Source organism: Apis florea, unplaced genomic scaffold (genome assembly GCF_048593485.1).
Source record: "Apis florea isolate Af1SG1 unplaced genomic scaffold, ASM4859348v1 contig_1914_pilon, whole genome shotgun sequence".
NCBI classification, from domain to species: Eukaryota; Metazoa; Arthropoda; class Insecta; order Hymenoptera; family Apidae; genus Apis; species Apis florea.
Genome location: NW_028256504.1, coordinates 2,048,632 through 2,071,477, shown reverse-complemented (window position 1 = coordinate 2,071,477; position 22,846 = coordinate 2,048,632). Strand labels below are relative to the sequence as shown.

General features: G+C 30.6%; 1 protein-coding gene across 4 annotated transcripts in view; it reads left to right on the top strand.

Moving 5' to 3' along the window:
• The window catches only part of LOC105737381 (uncharacterized), an 85,850-nt gene that overhangs the window by 25,795 nt on the left and 37,209 nt on the right, over positions 1–22,846 (top strand). For 2 of the 4 annotated variants that reach the window (XR_015293819.1, XR_015293825.1), the window contains exons 2-4: positions 18,401–18,514; positions 18,877–19,387; positions 19,463–20,467. The exons of 1 other annotated variant lie outside the window; for it this stretch is intronic. The gene's annotated coding sequence lies outside the window, so the exon portion shown is untranslated. Of the gene's footprint in view, positions 1–17,886; positions 18,316–18,400; positions 18,515–18,876; positions 19,388–19,462; positions 20,468–22,846 lie in introns of those variants that run through there. One more of the 4 variants, XR_015293824.1, reaches the window with a different exon arrangement.

The window sequence follows — 22,846 nt, the reverse complement described above, 5'->3', positions numbered from 1 at the left end:
ATGATTTGTATAAAAAAATTTTAACCTCCATTTAGAAATAATAACATAATTTTTTTTTTTTCAAACTTGTTTGTCACAATAATAACGTGATGCAGTATTTCTAGGAAAATATGAACGCACCTCGTTAAATTGGAATAACAGTGCAATTTTAACTCGTGTGATTTATACTTATATTCATTTCATTGAAAGTTAATGGAAAAATTTATGGATTTAAAACGTTGGATAAAACTATTTACGTATTTTCTGATAGAATAAATCGTTTCTAATAAAAGTAAATGGAGAATATTGCATTGTAAATTTATTTGAATTATTCAAATTTTCATCGATAAACGATCGATTCATAATTATTGAACATAAAAAAGGAAAAGAAATGTATTTTCGTGCAACGAAATATTCGTAATTCCTTCCTTCATTTCTTTTCACAATCGATTTGAAAATTACATTTATCTTTCTCTCAATTCTCTTGATTCAAATGTTCACAATTTTATCATAAAATAACAAGTCAAAAACTAATTTCAGATTATTATATTAAATAGAGTTATTCGAGAATTAATATTAATTCGAATGGAATCTACACGAAATATTTCATTCGTACGTGAACATATAATAAAAATTCTTCTTACAGCACCTGAATCTAAAATTTACTCGAAATTTTTTAAAATTCGCGCCCAAGTGATCAATCAGTCACTTAACAAATCACAGCTAGTCTAACAATCGTGATCGCTCACTCAAAGGATGAAGCCTTTCTCGAGCAACTGATATTAATCGAAACGCATTAAGGGATACGATAGCACGGAAGCAGGGATCCATTGTTGCTCGATGTTACATCTCGATATCTCCTCGTCCTTGCAAATACCGAACAAATCCATCAAGATTCTCGTTGAAAGCAGCGACACGAATGGAGAGAGAGAGAGGGGGAGAGAGAGAGAGAGAGAGAGAGAGAGCTATTGGGAAATAATGCTCGCCAAATGAAGCGAAAGACATATTCGACAATGAGAAATAATAATGGAAGATGGATAAAGCATCCAGTAATAACTCAATTAGCAATCGTGACGAAGATTCCACAATATCTTCGGATCTCTCGATTCTTAGTTTCTTAGTTCGTAATTTTGAAAAAATTTTTTAAACAACTCGGGATATTTAAGTTAAAAGTTTGGATAGCTTTTCACTAATAATTACAATTTTTCGTTAAGGAAACGAATTTTAACTGCTTCACTTTCGAGCATCTCGAAAGCATTTCCTCGCGCAATAATCGTGAATGATATACTCGATCAAACGAATCTTACTATTTTTCATCGTATTTCCTTAAAAGGAGGGTTCGAAATTAACGAGAATTAAGATTAATGAAATAAAATTGATTTCGTTAAGGGGGGGAGGAAGGAAAAGAAGGGATGAAAGAAAACGATGAAGGGCCATTAGCTCTCTCCCCTTCCCCCTCGAAAAACGTTTTTCGCCAATATCGAAATCTTTCGATATTAAAAGCTGGTTATCAATTATTATTCCGCCTGCAGAGCGTTCGTTCATTTGTTAATCAATTTCCCCTCTCGATTAAGCGTACTGGAAATTGCGATCGAGGGTCAAGGGATTAATTCCACGGAATTCTAAAATAACGATTCCTCCCGCAGACGTTATTTTCATGCAAATGTCGTGGCGAGGGAGGAGCAGGAAGTGGTCGCACCCTGCTCGATTTTTGCTCGCTTTTCGTACGCATCGAACCTTCGTTCGTTTTTGTATTTTGTTGTGTATGCTTTTTATCAAGTTAGGAAATGGGTGGCCGGAATCAAAGAACGGGATAAAAACTTTTTTCTTCCTGTTTGGCGCGAGGCACGGCGAAAAATTCGTTGTTTCGAAAAATTTGGAGGGGCGAGCTATTGTGATCGTTGATCAAAATAGACCGCCTCTTGTTTTTCCATCGTATCGGTGTGTAATGTAAATAAATATCGTTGTCAATTTTTTCATAGAAATTAATTAAATTAATTGACAAATTAATGCAATGAAAGATAATTGTAGTAAAAAAAATTGGGACGAAATTTCTCTTAATGTAAATTTTAACCGAACGATAATTTTGAAAATAATCCAATTTCGAGTTCGGTGATTGTTTTTGACCGAGTGGCTCGAATCGAGTGTCTCGATTGTTTCAGATCGACAGATGTTACAATTTCAATCGCTTTTTTTTTTTTTTAACGAAAAATAATATCGTGTATTCGTCCGTTTTCTTAATACAATTTTTACGCTAGAGATAAGTGAAATATCGCATCTATACATTCGTGAACAAAACGTAATCGCATCGATATCTTCGAAAGGATGCAATTGCACGTTAATCAAAGCGTGGGGGGGGAGGTGGGATTAACTTTGCAGGGAAGAACGCCGATTCGATTCCATCTCGACTCGTCCAATAAAAATTCCTGGTCAACCGATTCCAACTATTGTTCTTCAAACCCATCCCTACTCCCCTCCTCCCCGTGGGACGGAGTTGAAACTCTCGTCCAAGTTTTTCGGCCGTGGATAGGAGAAGCGATTACCCTCGGAACGACTGCAGCCACGGGAGGATTAAGTTTTCGTATTTTATTCCGTATCCATGGCTTGTTGTTCGAATTAAAAAAGAATCACTTTTCCCCCCCATATTTTGCCGTATATACAATTCCTTTCTGATGGATAATACATTTCGATTTCGACTCGAATTTCTTAAAGTTTATCCTCAACTTTTAATCCCTTCGTTTTTAATTTTAATACTGGAGATAGCGTTTTGATCTATAATTTATATTAATGCGATGAACGCAAAAAAAAAAAAAAAAAAAAGGAAAAGGAGAATATGAAATACCAAATAATTTTTTTGAGAAGTTTAATAATAGGTTTAATGGGAATGATTTAGATTCGAACGACACACCTCTGTCGAAATGAATACAAGAAATAAAGAGAGAGAGAAAGAGAGAAAGGAAAATAGTAAATGAAAGAGCATTAGTGGAAAGAGCATAAATTATGTGGAAGGAAAGCGAAAAGTCTGGCTCATGAATAATTCAGTATCATTAAGAGTTCACATACGAGGGGTGAAGGATAAATAGAAAAGTTGTCCTTCGTTGAATTTCTCTCCAAGTCGGAGACACCTTCTGGACAGGTTTGTATCCTCTTCCTCCTCGTGTAATATCCTTACCACCGTTGCATCCAATCTCACGAACGATGTTTTCATCTCTCTGCTAAACTGTCCCTACAGTTTCATAGTTTTTTTCATAACGCTGGATAAGTTGGAAACCTTTACGAGATGCATAGTTTAATTTTGTATAAAATTGAATTCTATTCTAGAAAAAGAAAACAAAAATGGAACATTGTCTATATATATATCTATTCTCGTTTAAAATTTTCTTTCCAACATTTTTTTATTTTTTAATAATTGTTCTTTAACTTTTGAGTAAAATTAGAAAGTCTTACGTATTTTTCAAGAATTTAGGATCTAGGGATCCCTAGATATCGAATATAAAATATTTTAAATTCTATGGATCCTTTAACTTTTAAGCGAAATTAGAAAGTCTTTCGTGTTTTTTAAGAATTTAGAGATCCCTAGATATGGAATCCTTTAATTTTTAAACAAAATTAGAAGGTCTTACGTGTTTTTCAAGAATTTAGGGATCCCTAGATATCGAATATAAAATATTTCAAATTCTATGGATCCTTTAACTTTTAAGCGAAATTAAAAAGTCTTACGTGTTTTTTAAGAATCTAGAATCTAGGGATCCCTAGATATCGAATATAAAATATTTCAAATTCTACGGATCCTTTAACTTTTAAGTAAAATTGGAAAGTTCTACGCGCTTTTTAGAAATTCAAAATCTACAATCTAAATCTACGCTATTACTTTTTATATTTTGAATTTATTTCCACTAGAATCTCGTAACATTAAACTTTAAAAATATCCAAAAGTGTTCGGAATCAGATTAACCTAGATCACTGGATATCAAATATCTCTCGTTCACAAAAACGAAAGTGCAAAAACCAGTGATACCACCCATTTTCGAAATTCGATCACCAGTACATACTTGTCAAGTGTTTATCTCGCGGAAAGCGTTCTTGTACACGATTCTGGAAATAACATTTTGCCACAGATAGACACGTTCGGCTCCATCGTCACGAGTATCGAAGCAACATGGCAATCAACGGTTCATCCTTTCTCGATTGTTGAATAATTGATCTCCTCCCTAATAAATGAATTTATTACGCTATAATTCGTAAGACGAGATTCCATCAATAATAACGACCCCCTTTCGCGAAATATTCAATCTCTTTCGAAAAATATCGATCGAAGCCCCATTTATTTAAACTCGTTCGTTACAAACAATTAATTTAAAATCATATATCCATTCAACAATTGTTAAATTAAATAAATTAATTGGATGAAACAAAATTATACGATCGACTAATTTTAAATAACTTTAGAAAAGAGAGAGTTGTTAAGTTTAATCCAAAATATCCCCTTGATAATTACCGCTAGAAGGTATCTAGCAAATCTGATGAATGCAAATTTCCAAAGTTCATTTCGAAATTTTCACGTATTCTATCTCCCTCCCCCCCCCCTCCCCCCTCTCCCCCAGCGTTAATCGCAATTAGCCGATGGAATCCATTTTGTCTTCGCGATAAATTTCTGCGCGCGTTACAAGTGACGCCGAATATTAATCGAGAAATTCAATTTGCCAGACTCGAACGAAAATGATCGTTTAACCGAAGAACTCGCCGATAATTCGGTTTGGTAAACGTTCCCTACTGTTCGATATACATATATATATACATCTCCCTCTTGTTTTCCACAAACCAGAGTTTCGAGTCGATCTCTCCTAGTTACACGAAATGGCCGTGTTAAATTTTCTGGAAAATCATTCGTGTTCACACGTGCGATCGAACGAATATTCAATTTTACCCTTGTCTCTTCGTTAACGATCTAATATGTTTGTACACTTGCGGGATCCACGTTGTATTCGTCGTGGAAACGTGGAAGGATGGATCTTTTTATGACGACAGGGTTTTCGTATTACATCGAATTATTTCGTATTGAAATTAAGACAAGACGATCGAGTCGTACGTTCGAGATTTATATGTAAAAATTTTCGAAACTTTTGTCTATTTTTTTTTTTTAATAAGAAGATTAAGTAAAATAGGTGGAGCAAATTTTAACCCGTGTAATCTTAATAATCTTGTTCTCTGGAAATTACACGGGCGTTCGTTACGTTAAGTCACCTTCCTTCGAGCCATTTTGTGTTCATGCAAATAAAGGTATTATCGCGTGAAGGTGATTTTACGTCGCGTATTAATCCACGATCTTAGAAGAAATACCAGGTCAAATGTCACGTGTTTTCGTTTTATTCATTTTTCTTAACAATTCAACAACTACTAAACATCGTAATTTTTCAAGAATCTAGAGATCCCTAGATATCGAATATAAAATAATTCTATATGGATCCTTTAACTTTTAAGCGAAATTAGAAAGTCTTACGTGTTTTTTAATCGTAATTTTCCGTTCTCAACTGTTCCAGCTTCCCTGGAATCTTTATCAATTAATCGTAGTAATTACGGAATAATTTCTGGCTAAATAAATGGGAGAAGAAAAATGTTTCTTCTCGCTTTAGGATTCGTATCTCAATTAAGCGGAACGGTTAATTTATATGCATATATGCTGAGAAAATATTTTCCATCTCTAGATTTGTTCGCCCCTGGATGCACGCGGATCGCGATGTTTTTATTAAAATGCAAAGTGACGTTGAATTGACAATATATATATATATATATACAACGATGGTTAATTTAGAGACGGATAAAATATGCTTCGATTCGAGTAAATCTCTTAATTTTAAAACGGATTTGAAGAATCGGTGCGAACGCGAATTAGAATTTAGCAGCATAATTTGTTTTTTTCATTTCTCGGGTATTTCTTTGATGCTTTAATATTTATTTAGATACTTTTTTAAATATACTTTTTTAAATACATCCATTATTTAGATATTATATTCAGTTATTATTTATTTCTGGCCATTTTTTTAAATGAATATGAAGTTTTAGCGCGCAAGAATTTCAGATCTAATATTTGACGGATCCCCCCCTTCCCTCTCTGTGGTTAAGACGGTTTAAGACGCTCAGAGTGCAAGATCAGGCGCTTCGATTGATTTAAAGCGCAGTCATCGAGTTGGTCGGTATAAGAGTCGATACGTGACTAACTAATTGCCGGATGTTTGAAGATCGGCGAACTGCTGAGCCTGGTGGAGGCCGACGATTGCCACGATCCATTAGGTAGGATCCAAAAGTTTTCGAGCTTGAAAACGTGATTATACTTGTTCCGATGATCGATCGTTTGATCACATTACGTTTCAGCAAATTTAATAGCAATTTAACAAAGGCATTAACAAGGCAATTAATTTAGAAAATTGAAACACTCGCGTTTCAAATATTTACCCTCTCGTTTAATCAAATTCGTTTCGATTATTATTATTATTATTATCGGTGGAGTAAAATTATCGATCGAGAAAGACTCTTTTAAATTTATACCAGTTCTGATCACTTTAAGATTAATCAAATCCAGTATGTCTTAATAGTAATTTGATAAACGGAACGATTATAAATAAAATAGAACGGGGGCATCGATAATTAAAATTAAAATATTCGTATTTTAAATATTTAGCCTCTCGTTTAATCAAATTCGTTTCAATTATCAGAGGAGTAAAACGTGGAGTAAAATTATCGATCGAGAATGGAGAAAGATTCTTCTAAATTTATACCAGTTCTGATCAATCGATTAATCAAATCCAGCAAATTTAACAATTTAAACGAAACGTCATAAATAAAATAGAACGAAAGCATCGATAATTAATTTGGACAACTAAAATATTCGCATTTCAAACATTTAACCTCTCGTTTAATCAAATTCGTTTTAATTATCAGGCGAGTAAACGTGGAATGAAATTATCGATCGAGAATCGAGAAAGATTCTTCTAAATTTAGTTTTTCGCTTCACGCGAACAACTATGCCGTGGCTAATAATAATCTATCGTTCGAGCAGACCAGCTATGCATACCGCGTGTTGGATGCATCGTAAGGAGTAAAATCAAGCATAAGCCGGGCATATTGCGCAAGATCGTACACTGGTGGCTGCGCCAAAAGGAAAGCGATGCGTTTGCTTTTATCCGTGAAAGCAAAGAGTGTTATGCACGTGGACGACGTTTTCGAGGTTTGAAGAGTCGGTTAGAAAGGCTTTGGCATAAAGCCTTACACCGTATATACACCGTGATGTCGAAAGTTCCTTAGGGGAATTCGTGTATATTTTTTAACAATGGATTGAAAAATTCTGTTTACTTTTTTTCTTTACATTCTCATATCGAGTGTCTAAGAACGAGCATTGAATATAGCGAGTACGACTGGTGGTATTGCAAATATATGTTATATTATAATATATTTTAACAGTAAGTTTTTTTTTTTTTTTTTAGACATGGTATGAATTTTTAATAATAATTTTGAACGTATTAGTGACGATGAATCTAATTATATAGTAAAATTAAATAATTGAAAGAGGTTACGCGAGATATACGTTCATCTGAAAACGATCAAATCGGAATATAGTTCTCTTTTCAAGCCATAGAGGCAGAATTTTTTTATCTTAATTCAACGTTCAGTTGAGCGATGTCTTCCTAAATGCGATCACTTTAAAAGATAGAACGTTACACAGTCTTTTTTACACGGTTCTTTTAGGAATTTTAGCTCGTAAATTGCAGGTAACTCATTTTTTTTTTTTTTAAATTCTTTAAAAACTTTAAACTTATTCTCAGAACTTTTTTTCCCCCTCGTCTAATCAATGATATCCTTTTTTTAAATCAATATCTACTCGTAACATCTTATACTCGTACACGATTTTTCTTTTGATGTGAATTCGATCATTTTCAAGCCTCTCCTATTCGTCGAACCTCCTTCTTCTTCTATCTTATCCTAACCTAACTTTTACGAATCTTTTCTTTGATTACACAACATTTTTAAAAGAAAATTAATAATAACAATAATAATTCAACACAATGAAATAATTTAATAACAATTACACCCATTGTCGTGGTTAACACGATATTAAAACGTTGCAAGGAACATGTACATAGATCGAAAAGGAATTAGTATTCATCCAGTTTCAAGGGAGGGGAGGGGGGAGAGAGAGAAGGGGGGGCTTGTTGAAACGCATAACCTCGTGCTCGTTCGAGTTAATTTAAATTCGTTTGAAAGTTTAAGTTTCGGATTCGGGTTAAAGCAGATTATTTTAATTTAATAATCTCGAGAGGAATGGCGGGGGAGGAGTGGAAAGGGGAGACGTGGCGTGGAAAGAACGGCGTTGAACCTCGGCTTCCGGTTGAAAAACTTCCACGGAAGAACTTCCCTGTTTCATTATCATTGTTTTCTGGCTTAAAGTTTGTTTTTCCTGTATCATTCCGTGGCCTTGTGCTCGTTTTAAAACTGCAATTCTGTAGAAACAGGTTGCCATCTGTTTACAGTGCAATCGCATATAAATCGCATATGAAAATAATTTGTGATGTTACTTGATATGATAAAAAATTCCAATCTAATTATTTATTAAAAAGTATTTTAATATTTTTTTACTTTATCTTAAATAAATTGCACGAATTCGTTTCTTCGTTGAAGTAGTTCTTCTGGTGCCCATTTTTCGATTAATTCTAAAAATTCTTATTTATTCTATTTTTCCCTTTGAATTTTTTTCACGTGTTCTTGATGGTATCGTACTTCTTTGGTAAACACCGTAATATATTTGGATCTATTTTTTTTTTTTTTTCTTCAATATATTTTATTTAGCAAAACATTTATCAGTGACGAGTTTTTCAATTAATTAATAAAAAGATTTCTCAATTAGAAATGATTAAAATAATTTAAAAAGAAAAATAAATATGGATCGATCACGTCAAATTTTTGTAAATTTTATCGAAAAACACGTTCCATATCATTTCATATCATTTCCAAAATTGATCAATTTTATTCCCTGTATAAATTATACTTCTTATTCCCCCTGTATTCTCAATTCTGTTTCACGCATTGATATCAATGCATAACGCGGTTTACATTGATTAATACACTGTATTTATTTCGAAAAACGAATATACATTATTTATCATAATAAATTCACCAATGCGACACTCATTATCATACAAATATATTCGTCGGAATAAAACATAAAGCATGTCCGTTCGATTTTAATAACACATTTCTCCATAAATAATTACACTCTGATCGATCGGGGAAAGCGTGCAAACTAAATTTTCTTCCCACTTTTCCCGTTTCCTTCGATTATTTTATATTTTTATTTTATATCTTATATTTTTACATTGTCTGAAATTTGCGACGTTGAAGATCCACGTCATCTTGAATTTGCTTTGCACTTTGACGATGAACGTCTCCAGGTGTTTTTCCCTCTTCACTTCTTTTTCTTATGTAAAACGTGTTTTTCAAGAGATAGGCTCTCTCTCTCTCTCTCCCTCTCTTTCTCCCGTTGGATCCCTTTCAATGCTAAAGCGGAACTATCCGTTTCCACGAATTCTCAGTTATTTTGATCAAATGAAATTTCTACTCTCACTCGAACATCTTCCCTTATTTGACATCACCTCGAGAACATTCTTACTTCTTATTCTGGATTAAAAAATAGTTGGAACAGAAATAGTTAACAACAAGTATTGGATCTATTATTCGATTTTAATTTTAATAATTATATCATTCATAGGACTATTACTCTTCCAATTTTTTTTTTTTTTTTTTTTTTTTTAGTAAAAGTATATTATTCGATTAAATTTCTTCAATAAAATCTTAGACATTCTTTCTTCATTTTCCAAATATTTTTCCAAAATTTCATAGTAACTTTTACTACTTCATCTATCATCCAATAAATTTTGAAGATAATTATAAAAGAAAACAAAAATTCAAATTGAAAATGATCAAAGATAAATAAATTATTACCAATATTTTCAATGAAATTTATTTTTTACTTTAAATCATGTTGATTCACTTTTTCACCCCATCAACGAATAATTTCCACCATCGTTCTCCCTTCTCTTTACAAAATACAAAACTTTTCCCTTTCGACAAAACGTCACACTAACAACAACGAGTTCTCTCAACGTAATCAGTTAGCGCACGCACAAAAGGGGTGTATAGTTAAAATAAAAAAAAAAAAAAAAAGGAGTAAAAAAGCATAGTCCAATTAAATTAATTGGTATGTGAATTACAAGGCCTTCTCTCGTCAAAAATCATCGTATTTCGTGCGCTGCGTTGTGCATCCATTTCATTTCTTTTCTCCTTTTTTTTTTTTCTTTCTTTCTTTCTTTTTGTTTCTTCCCATTCCCTTTCTTCCATTTCTCCTTTCTCAACAAGAGTCATTTGCACGTAGTTAAATTGCTGTGAAATGTCACGACGATTAAACGTTGGCCAAGGGAGTTCCTTTTCAACGGGGGTCTCACGGGTTACAATTCATTTTTCCTACTTCTAATTTATTCCCGGATCATTGTCGATCCCGACAATCGTGTTGGAAAAATCGTGTTTCCTTGAATTGGAATTTATATTCGAGGAGATATGGTTTTAATTATAATGAAAAAAAATTGTACGATTAAATATACATTTAACTTGATAGATTATATAATTGCAAAATATTCATTTTGTGGATAAATGGAATATTATGAGAGGAGATTATTAAATTAAATAAATAATAACGAAGTTAAAGGTAATATTTATGCATAAATAATACACGAATCTTGTATATTTTTTTATCACGTATCTCACAGATCTAAAAAATGAATAAAAATCAATTGTTATTACAGAAGGGAGAAAAATTAATTTGAAGCATCGAATAAAATAATTTCAATCGTGCAAAATTATTAATTAATGCAGGGAACGTACTTCATTTACGTTGCACGTAAACAAGTGCTTCTCGTGGTAAAATAGAAATTGTTTTAAATTGTGAAAAATGCAATTTTTTCCCTTTTATTATTATATATACGACTAAAATAAAATAAAATGCTTGTATAATGTAAAAGGATTTAATTTATATTTACAAGATAACAATAATTTATTTTAAGCAACTCGGGATTAAGCGAAATTAAGCCCGTTGTGATTAGTGAGTTGTATCACTCGTTAAAGGGGATCGCTTTGTTGAGAAGATAAGAATGTGTAATCTTGGAATGCGTGAAATAGCTACTTAATCTTTCCTAGGTAACGTAGTGGCTTTAACGTATCGTAGTCTTGAGATCAGACGTATTTTCTCTCTATCCAGTACTCTTTTATCCAGTAATTAATCGAAATGAAAATTACAAAAAGTAAAAGTGAATTGAAAAAAATATATATCCAAGTCGAGATATTTTATATCTGCACGTGTGTGGTTTTTCAACCACTTTTTATCCAATAATTATTTTATCTTATAAATAGGAACAATGCTTTTGTAAATTAAAAAAATTTCTCTTTAAAATATTAAAATATTTAGATATATGTATTGGATAGATATTTTTCTCCATATCAAGTATACAATCTTTCTATATTCAAATTTTCCATAAATGCATAAACATCGATCTACTTACAAGTTTCTTTATTTCAACTTTTCAAAATTAAGTTATGTTTGCTCTTCTACTTTTTTATTAGTCCAATCATGGGATACCTTTCACATTTACACGTTTTGCATTCTTATTATATTTTAGGTTAGGTTATGTTTCTCAATCGTTCAATTTCTTTCTGATTATTAATCTTACTATTATTTTATTAAACAAAGAAAAAAAACGCAATTATTCAAAATACATATTATATTCCTATCTTCACGTAATTATAATTTTTATACCACGTAGGTACGCATTATTAAAAGGCAAACGAGAAGATATCTAGAAAAGTTGAGAAATTCAGTTGAAATATAACCTCAAAGATGTTTGATTGTGAAACTGTCTACTACCACTTGTATACCCTTCGTATACAATACATATCGGATCGTTTTATGGATACTTGAGCCGAGGGCCATTTTCTTAAAAGGATCGTTACATCGAGCGATCGAACGATATAAGGCTATTTCCATGAGACATCGGCATACGAAATGAAATTGTAAAACCCAAGATGGAACGATATTTTGATTTTTTTTTTTTTTTTTTTAATATTACGAAATAAAATTTTGTTTCGTCTTTAGGAGAGATGAATAATCGAGATGATAGTCAAAAATAAAGAAAATTTGAGGCTTCGTTTTTTAATTATTAATATTTTCTTCGAAAATTTTTTATTCTTTATTCCTTATTTCTCATTCATTCGCTATTAGATATGGCAGTCGAGCAACTATTAGTAATTCGAAAAGTATTGCAATGAAAAATTGAAAAAGAAACGTGATAATTAAACAAACTTAAATCACGATAATTTGTAATGTTTTAACGTTGTAAAAGCTATTTTCCTTTCTAACTACGTACAGTTTCTTACAAATATTTGCCAATTCCACAAGATTTTAGCTTGTATATACCTTACCAAGCAATTTAAGAAATCTTTATTTTTCCTTCTTCCCCTCTTATTTGCTCGACTATTGTGGTCAAGAAACTATGGTCTAGATATGGTTGGACTACTATTGCCAACACACTTGATGTTCCTAGATTGCCGACCATTTAAGTACCAACTGTACCCAACGCAACTTTAATTTAGCAAACTACTGTAAATATTGGGCAGATCATTAGTTTCTTTATCCAGCAAAATTCTTTGTTTTTTTTTATCGTTGTTAAAATATTTATCAAAAAATTGATATATATATATCAATTTTAAAAATGAATTTTTATTTTAGTTAGAAAATTGTTACAAAATATTTAATTTACTACAAAATTCAGACACAATATTTCAAATTAATTATTTCATTTTTAATTGTAAATTTGTTAATTTAAACATTATTATAAATGATATTTGATAATATTTTCACTATTTTAAAAACAATGTTGTTATTTACTCGATTGAAATAATAAAAAGTAAATTCAAATACAAAATTTAAATCAATTATTTCACTTTTACAATATACAAGATAGATTTGTTCCAGTATATCCAGTATAAATGTTACAATTTATTTATCTGGATTATTCTATCAAAATCTATCGATTTTCACGATAATGCACTGTTTTTTTTTTCTTTTTTTTTTTTTTTTTTCATATTTTACACATTAGAAAACTGTGAATTTTTTTTATCTCATAACGAATATACTACGTTTCTGATTATTTAATTTTATTATAGCCCCAGTGAAAAAATATTTTATTTATCGAGTTAAAAGTTAAATTAATCGCAAGTAATTTATAATGATTTATTTACATTCATTTTTTTTATTTACTTTTTATAAAGAAACTCGATTCGCTATTTGATTATTTACCACGGCAAAAATAACGTGTAACGATATACGAGACGAGTGCAAATTTAGCAGCTGGTATCATTACCACGATTATCGAGTGTGCGATACGACGTCGTTAATCCAAAATTGGAGCCACGTAGACGATTTATTCGTTTGATTCGTCGTCGTGCTAACGATCGTTTTCTTAAAAATTGGAATTTCGCATTATATCGATGTAGAGCAGTGTTTCTCAACTGGAGGGTGGATAGAAAATACTTAAAGGCTAAATATTACCTTCCTGAGAAAAGCGAAAAGTTAGGTTAGGTTAATTTTTAGAGAGAAATAAATCAGACATGATTCGATTCTGGATTCCAAATATTTTAGTGCAACTTGAAAAAGAGAAATAAATATTAAAAATCTTCGAGGCATTGAAATATTATCCAGAAAAGGAATTGGAAAAGATTGATTGTAGAGATTTGAAAAAAATTTTCTCGGATGTGATTGAAATTTTTTCTTTAGAAGAAATTTAAAAAGAAATTTGAACAAGAACGATAAATTTTTCTTCTTCTTAGTTTATTTTATTTTTTTCTATTTTTCTTGACATGCAATATTACTTTGTCAAAACGATAAAAGGGAATCTCTGAGGAATAATAGAAAGTTTCGCAGTTCCCTATTTATCATAAAAAAGATATTCCAGCGAGCCATAAAATGATGAAAAAGTGTTTTGTTGCTTGTTAATAGTAGTTTCAAAAGAAATTCTTTGTGAAACGCATGATTCATATATGCACGATCATCTAAATTTCATCCTTTAAAATATTATTTGAAATTCTCTTTCTACAAAATTTTCTCTTCCAAACTTTAAATCACTCTGCTAAAAGTTGAAAATTAATAGAAATTATTTTAAGATTAATTTTAATGCCTTATTAATTTTTTATAGAATAGCCTCTGAATTACAAATAAAGGAAAGAATTTTACTAAAAAAATATCTTAAAAAATCAACGACTTGAAAATCATCTCTTCAAATACAATTTTCTACAATTAAAAATTGCAAAGAATTTATCTTCATTTTTTACTATTTTCCACTAAATGAACGATACAACGAATAAAAACAAAAATACAAAAAGAAAAATAGAAAAGTTTTCAAATCCATTAAACGCAATCCATTAATTCTCGAATTTTCAAATTTTCCTCTATTCCCTCCAATATTTTCGTTTGATAAAAAAGAGAACAAAAAAACAAACAAAACAAAATAAAAACGAAATTAAAAAGAAACTAAAAGGGCGGAAGCGTTGCCACGAAACGATTCAATTTCGTGAAAAATTTATTTCGTAGAAAAATGAATTGTTCACGGTGAACGATATCTCTGCACGCGTGACAAAAGAAAAGGCAGCAAACGAATCGTTCTTTGCACGATGAATTTCGTGAATCGTGATTGGACAAGCAAGCCGAACCAGGAGAATTTCCGGCCACAATGCACGATACAATAGTTGGATCGATCTACGATAGCCTTAACTCTTTCTTTTTGTATTCCAATTTTTGTTTTCTCTCTCTCTTTTTTTTTCTTTTTTGCTTTTTGGAGGTCGATAAAAATAGTTTATTGCTACTGAATAATTACCTCTTGAATTTTTCCCCCCCTTTCTTAACATTGCTGTTATTTGAAATTACATTGAAACTTAATAACAAAATAAAAATCGTATAAATTTTATATAGTACATCTACTTAATTCTTTCCGTTCAGTCCTTCTTTTTGTATTTCTCAATTTTTATTTTTTTTTTTTCGCAAATTAATTTAAATTAATAATTATCCAAATTATCGATAAGTTTTAACAATAAATTTATTTATTCTCAAAAAAAAAGAGATTTGAAGGTATGAAACAGTACAGGTGTCTATGATCGAAAAGGTGTAAAATTCTTTACAAACATTCGAGCAATCGACGGATCAGTACCATTCGATCCACCGTTTCCGGTATTCTCGTCAGGCGTGTTGTCCCTTTTTCTCGTTCGTTGGATCTCGATTCCGACATTTTGTTCGGTCACGTTTCACGCTCCTCTTTTTCATCGCCGATAACTACGTATCCTTTCCCAACTCGGTTCGTAGTCGCCTCGTGTACCTTTTTCTTCCACAATTAATACCCGAACCAGCGTGCAACGTGTTTAGAAAACAGCGAGCATATTCGAAACAAAGGAGAGGAATTTTGAAGAAGTGGATCGAAACTTGGAATAATTAGTGTCAAGAAATTTTAGTTGTTGTAAATTAAACAGATTTATATATTCGGATGATATTATTTATCATATCAAAAAGTAATATTAATTTAATATTTAATAATTCAATATTTTTAATAATTTATTTTATCTATAATTTAGCTTCGATGAAGCATTCGATCTTCAAATTTGCATCCTTGTTCCTCGAGAAATTTATTAGAGAGAACTTTAATCGGAATTTTTATATCTATAGAAAAATGAGAGGACGGATGCTCGTCCATGGCGCGAAACTCTCGTACACGTAACAAAACCTATAAGCAACCCGCCAACTAAGACAGTAAACGTTCCATAAATTTCGCTTTCCTACGTTCGAACGCACGATAGGATGTACTTTCGAACAGCCAATACAATCTTTCCAATAAGAGACGATCAATTTTTCACCACCACATTTTATTTCTCTCCTCGCTAAAAATTTCGAAATTCTGTTTTAAAATTTATCTATCAATTTTTTCTTTTCAAATTTATTCATCTTCTTGAAATTTTTCTTCATTTTTAGGTTATATTAAGTTATATTAGATTACTTAATCTTCTGTCGATATAATAGATCGCTCAGTTCGAGGTGAAATTTTTATTTTGTGAAGTGAGACAAGGTTTTAACTATTCTATTTTATTTTCTAATTCTATTTTAAATACTCCTTATTGATAATTGTAAAACATAACCAATATAAGATTCGAAGAAAAAAAATCACCAAAGAATATTCCTAGGAATTCTCAATCCTCACGAAAACTCCTCGATAAAGCACAATATTTCGTTGTATAGAAATAACAATATCATTTTATCCGCATGTCCAGTTTATTGATCGCGATATCGTCTTCTTTCGTTCGCACATTTATTCAATCTTCTGATCGTTCCAAGCTGCGAAAATTACTAGCGCGTCGATCAACTGGGTAAAAAGACAAGGGCAAATGGAGTGCAATTGTGTCGTCGATACATTCATAACGCGATAATGCGATCTGAAATATCGTGTGAATTGAAGGTGCTTGAATGCGCATTCAGTTCCATTCCGGCCGGGATAGTTTTAATTTTATTGTCACCGCGTTATTTGACGCCATGCTGTTGTCAGTAATGGCGTCTAAGTGCATTGTTAAGGAAAGGCACGGATGGGGAGGAGGGAGGGGGGGGGGGATAGGGAACATGAAAGGGCACGATATTCGTGTACCAAAGGGGATAATGCCAAGGTAGCCAAGGAATGAAGGTAATGAAGGTAATTTCAGATTGAAATTTTTCTGGAAATGTCGTGGCCTTAATTTCATTCTTTGAACGATAATAAAAAAATTGGAAAAATTTTAGGAGGAAAGGTATTTTTGCGCGTCTTTAAAGGATGAATAGGTTTTTTTTTTTTTTTTTATTTATTGCAATTTATTGCAATGTTAATAAAAGTGAATCGGTGTTGTGAAAAAAAGAAATTGGGAAAAAAAAATATTTTTTATTCAATTAAACTTATTTAATTCGCATGTAAATTTCAATTAATTTAAAAGATTCACGCTTGATTCACAGGGTACATTTTATAATATGATTTTTGTAAAAGCAAAGTCTATAATATAAAATATCCTTTTGTTATGTGTTGAATCGTGTGTTGTTCGAAATTGAATTAAATTAATTGAATGAAAATAAAGGTATTTATAAATTTACAAAGAATAAATTATAAAGGATAAATTAAAATCGGCAATTGTTAATTATGCGATTGCAAAGTGAAGAATTTAATGATAAATTAAACGATAAATTAAATTTTTAGCTTTTATTAATAAATGCAGCTTTCAATATATAACAGTTTATCATCAATTTTACAAAGAATTTGAGATAGGAAAATTGTATTTTGAGGCTTTCTTATTTTGTTTCTTAATTATTAGCAATTAGAAAAATCAACGAATTGTCACTCATAAATTAAACTAAAAAACAAAGCCTCAAACGTTCTTACTCTTCTTATTCTTCATCTCCATCTTATTTTAACTCGAACACTTCCTTTCACTTTTAAAAAATCAATAACAACAATCTTTCATACTCGAGTTTCCCCTTTTATTTTAACTCGAAAAAGATCAGCCTAATTTTTTTCATGCTCCTGGTTCTAATTCCCTTTTTAATATCACGCATCGATAGTAACATTCGATCAATCCCTCTCCGCCCTTATTTTTTCCCTCCAGAGTCAGAATCGATCGCGTTCAATCGTTAACTCGGCAAAGTTTCGTCGGACGCTGACATCGTGGAACAAATCGAATCGCCGCCGATTCGAAAACTCGGAAAATTCAATTTCTATCGTCGAAAAAAAGAAAAAAAAAAAAAAAAAAAAAAACAAGTTTCACGCGCGCGACTTTCGGACCGACCGTCTCTTAAACCGTGAAATCGAAGTGACTTTTGCGTCGTTCGAGTTGGCAACTGATTCTCGGTCAATACAGACAACCTCCTCCTTGTCCGATCCCTTTTTATCCAATCGTTTATCGCGAGATATATTTTTCGCTCGAGATCGGAGAGAGGAGAGACATTTCGACGATTTTTGACTAATTTTTGACATTCGACATCGTGTTTTTCACAAGACAAAAAAGATAAATTTTAGATCAATGGTCATTCAATAATTTTTATTCGAATAATAATTCGAAATTGATTTGAGGAATTTTTTTTTTTTTTTTTTTTGATTAAAATTGAACTGTGTTGATTTAAAAAGCCAATACGATGATTGATATATCATGTTATGTTATAATTGAGCTATATTAAAATAAGTTCTTGTACGAACAATGATTAAAATAAAATTATTTTATTTTTTATGCATTTTTAAATTATTTTAATATTTGTTATTTTATTTGGTTTTAGGTATTTGTTAGTGGATTTCGCTGCAAAAATGTAAACATATTCTTCATTCGAATTCTTGGAATTCTATTAGGAAATGTCTATTCCCACAGAAGCCACATTTTCCTTTTTATCCAGGTCTAAGTATATTTTTTTTATTTTTACATTTTTAAAATAAATCTACTTGTAAAATCTCTCTCTCTCTCTCTCTCTCTCTCTCTCTCTCTCTCTCTCTCTCTCTCTCTCTCTCTCTCTCTCTCTCTCTCTCTCTCTCTCTCTCTCTCTCTCTCTCTCTCTCTCTCTCTCTCTCTCTCTCTCTCTCTCTCTCTCTCTTCTCAAAATATATTTCCTCAAACCTCTTATATCATCATCTTTTCCCTCTTTCCATTAAAACTTTTCATATATTAAACTAACCACATGCTATCTTTCTCGTTCATCAACTACTATCAAATTATCACCGTTCCCATTCAACGTTTCCTAACCTCACTTAATTTTCACAGGTATATTCTTGAACCAACGACACGAGCGTGCTCGTTCGAGCGATCGCCGCATCACCCACACATCCATCTCCCCAAGGAAAGAAGCATCGACCGCTATTCGGTCCCCAGTACTTAATTATTCTTGCAAGTGGCACCGGTGTCTTAATTATCACGCGCTTTCAGCCCTTTTAAGGGATGCCTTTGGCAGAAGTGGTGTACCCGGCTAATTGCATTGCCAAAGAGTACTAAAGGTGGCGTGACAGCGTTGCTTTAATTGAAACTATAACCTTCAGAACCACAAATTCTTTGTCAGATAATCTTATAAGCAAATATTTTTCCAAATTTCCTCTCGTATCGATTCAGTGTTTCAATATTTTTCCAATTCTTTGATGAGATAGTTTTGATGGTTAAGTTAGATTAAGTTAAATTTGTTGGATATATTATAGGATAGATACTGTATTTTCTCTGGTAACAAATGATCATGTGGCAAAGAAGCGTTTAAACATTGCTGAAAATTTTATAAAATCAAAAAGTAGGTATTTTTTTTTTTTTTTTTTTTTTTACAAATAAAGTATTCAAATTTTGTTCACATTTTCTTTTATTTCAGAATTAGCAAAGTTTAATCATATTCAGAAGAGAAATTACATTTGTGGAAATCATACAAGTTCATATTAATTTCACTAATAATAGCAATAATTATAGTAATCTTTGTACTTTTTCTCTAACCTAAAAACAATCGTAGCCGATTACAGTTCTCGAGTCTCCCTGTTCGATATGGAGAAAAAAAATACAGTTTCCTTTATTGAGATACAAATAAAAGTATAGAATGGACGAATAGATAAGAAAGAAAACGAATGAAACATTCTTCGAAGGTAGCTACGAATGAAAAGAGAAAAGCAATCGAATGGAAGCAAAGGAAACGGGGTTCACCGCGTGGCAATCTGTCTTCGTTCTTGCGACAGAAAAAGAAATTAAAAGAAAGAGAAGGGAATATCGAGCACCATTCAACCGAGAGGTATTCTCGCGACAGAAAAGAGAGGCGGGAGGCCTGTCTTTCTGTGTCGTTTCCGGTTTCATCCCCTCCTTTGAGCTCTCGTCTTTTTCGCGCCACCACCAACTTTTCCACTTGCTTTTCCAAGCCATTTCGATGCTTTTACTTGTGAAAACTTAATTCCCCGCCAGATCTCTTTATGGTCGCCTTCTTCTTTGTAAACACTCCGCTATTTTTGTAAGGAATAAGCATTCTCGAAGAGAAGTTACTCGTCTCATTCCATCGTAACTCAACCATGTGGTTTTTATTTAACCTTCCTTTCTTTCGTATCGATAAATTTACCGATTCGAAATCTATTACGTGTGTACAATGAGAACAATATGGATTATAATCGGTCGAAATGTGTACGATGATGGAATTGTATTGTTAGACCGAATTGTCGAGGAAATGAAATGATGTTGGGAGGATTGATCGGTGATTGGAAGAAATTAATAATAAAAAATTTAGATAGTATTAACATTAAATTTAATGATTTTTTCCAATTTTGATAATATCACTGTAAATGTTTTTTTAAAACATTTTTATTTTAAATGAAATTCGTTTAGTATATTTTTTTTTTAACTCTTCTGAGACTAAATGTTTTACGAAAAAATTCCAAAGATAATGCTTCTTTTTTTCAAATATAAAATAATGAAAATATTGTCAATTTTTGAATTTTAAAATTATAGAAATTGATCAGTTTAAGACTTTTTCTGATATATTTTATTACAATAGTAGTCATCCAACTGCAAATAGAAAATGATAAGTATTGGTAAGGATTAAGAAAACTTTTTAAAATTATTAAAAACTAAATAAAGAGAATTACAAAAGTCAAATATAATAAAGGTAAGTATTCAAATGGTAAGTATTTATAAAATTAAGAAAACTATTAACAAATATTTAAAAAAGAAGAATAGTAAGAGGTAAATAAGAGGTAAGTATTTACAATAAAATTTGGACAAAAATTTTTATATTGTTTATAAAAAAAATTCCTATTTGTATATTATATTCTTTCAATACAAAATTTAGATTCTGACATAAAATATTTTTGAAATTAAATATATAATACTTACTCATTTTATATTTACCTTGTGTATATTTATCTTCTTATTCTCAGCTACTAAATATTTTTTAATCATTTTATTTATTTCTAATTATTAAATTTCATATACTTATCTACATATATATTTATAACACTTATATATTATAATTTATATATTTATATATATATATTTATAAGCTATTTAAATTAAGATATTTTGATGAAAAATATATATACGTAATATATAAAAATAGATAATTTGTATATGTACATAAATAATTATATAATATTTTAAGAAAATTATCCTCTGTGGAAAGAATGAAAGATTAAGAAATAAACTATTCTATTTTATTGTATTGTAATATAAAAGCAGACAGTTTAACTATATAATATATTTTTTTTTTTTCATTACCTTTTCTCATTTGTCTTATAAAAGAAATTGTATTAGTTTTAAATATATGAAAAGCTTTTTTGCAATCTGAAACACGATAATAATAATAAGTCAATATTTATTATACAAATGTATATAATTTATTTGTAATAAAAAACTAATTTTAATTGTACGATTATAAACTAACCTAAAGAGTATATATCATTAACATATATAATAATACATTTACTTACATATGTATATTTTACGAATAAATTTATTCTTTTAAGAACATTTTTCATTTTTATTTTCCACTTTACACTATTATATACTTCCATATAAATAATTAATAAAATTATAATTCATTTATCTTTACTCTTTTCTTTGATTCTATAAACATTTAATGTACAATATATAAAATATATTGTGTGTATAAGTTAGACAAGGACGGTTAAAAAAGTTTTGGTGATCAACGCCATCTCGCGTTTGGATCACCGAAGCTCCGACTTGTTATTAGCATAGCAGAATGTGCGAGGAGGTATGCGAATTCGCGTGACGTCACAGACAAGGAACGCAATATTGTGCGAGAAGGACAGAGAGAATTTCCCGCCAATCCAAGAACGCCATATTGAAAATTCATTAATTACTCGTTTTCTAATTAAAATTTCTGCACTTTTGAGATCTCATTTTAAAGCTAGAACTTCAGGCAAGTTTCCTATAACAATTTTAATGCAAAATTCTTCTTAATTAATTATTTATTAACGATTAATGCGACGTATGTTCTAATACATCAATGACGCCATATTGAAAATTCATTAATTACTCGTTTTCTAATTAAAATTTCTGCACTTTTGAGGTTTCATCTTATAACTGGAACTTCAGGGAAGTTTCCTGTAACAATTTTAGTGCAAAATTTTCCTTAATTAATTATTTATTAACGATTAACGCGACATATGTTCTAATACATCAATGACGCCATATTGAAAATTCATTAATTACTCGTTTTCTAATTAAAATTTCTGCACTTTTGATATTTCATCTTAAAACTGGAACTTCAGGCAAGTTTCCTATAACAATTTTAATGCAAAATTTTCCTTAATTAATTATTTATTAACGATTAACACGACATATGTTCTAATACATCAATGACGCCATATTGAAAATTCATTAATTACTCGTTTTCTAATTAAAATTTCTACACTTTCAAGCTTGAATCTTGAAGCTAGAACTTCAAGCAAGTTTCCTATATCAATTTTACTCTGAAATTCCTCTTTATTATTTATTTATTAATGATTATTGTACAAAATGTCGCAGTCGCAAATCTTCACATTATAAACAATTAATTCGTTTATTTAAATAATAGAGAAATTATAAATAAAATTTATATTTAAAGATGAAGGAGAAATTAACTTTGAAAATGTATCTAATTATATTTAGAAAAAAAATATATATTAACAAAAAATTAACGAAAAACCTAATGAATATCAATGATATCGATTCGATATGACGCATTAATCATTAATAAATAATTAATGGAAAATAATTTCAA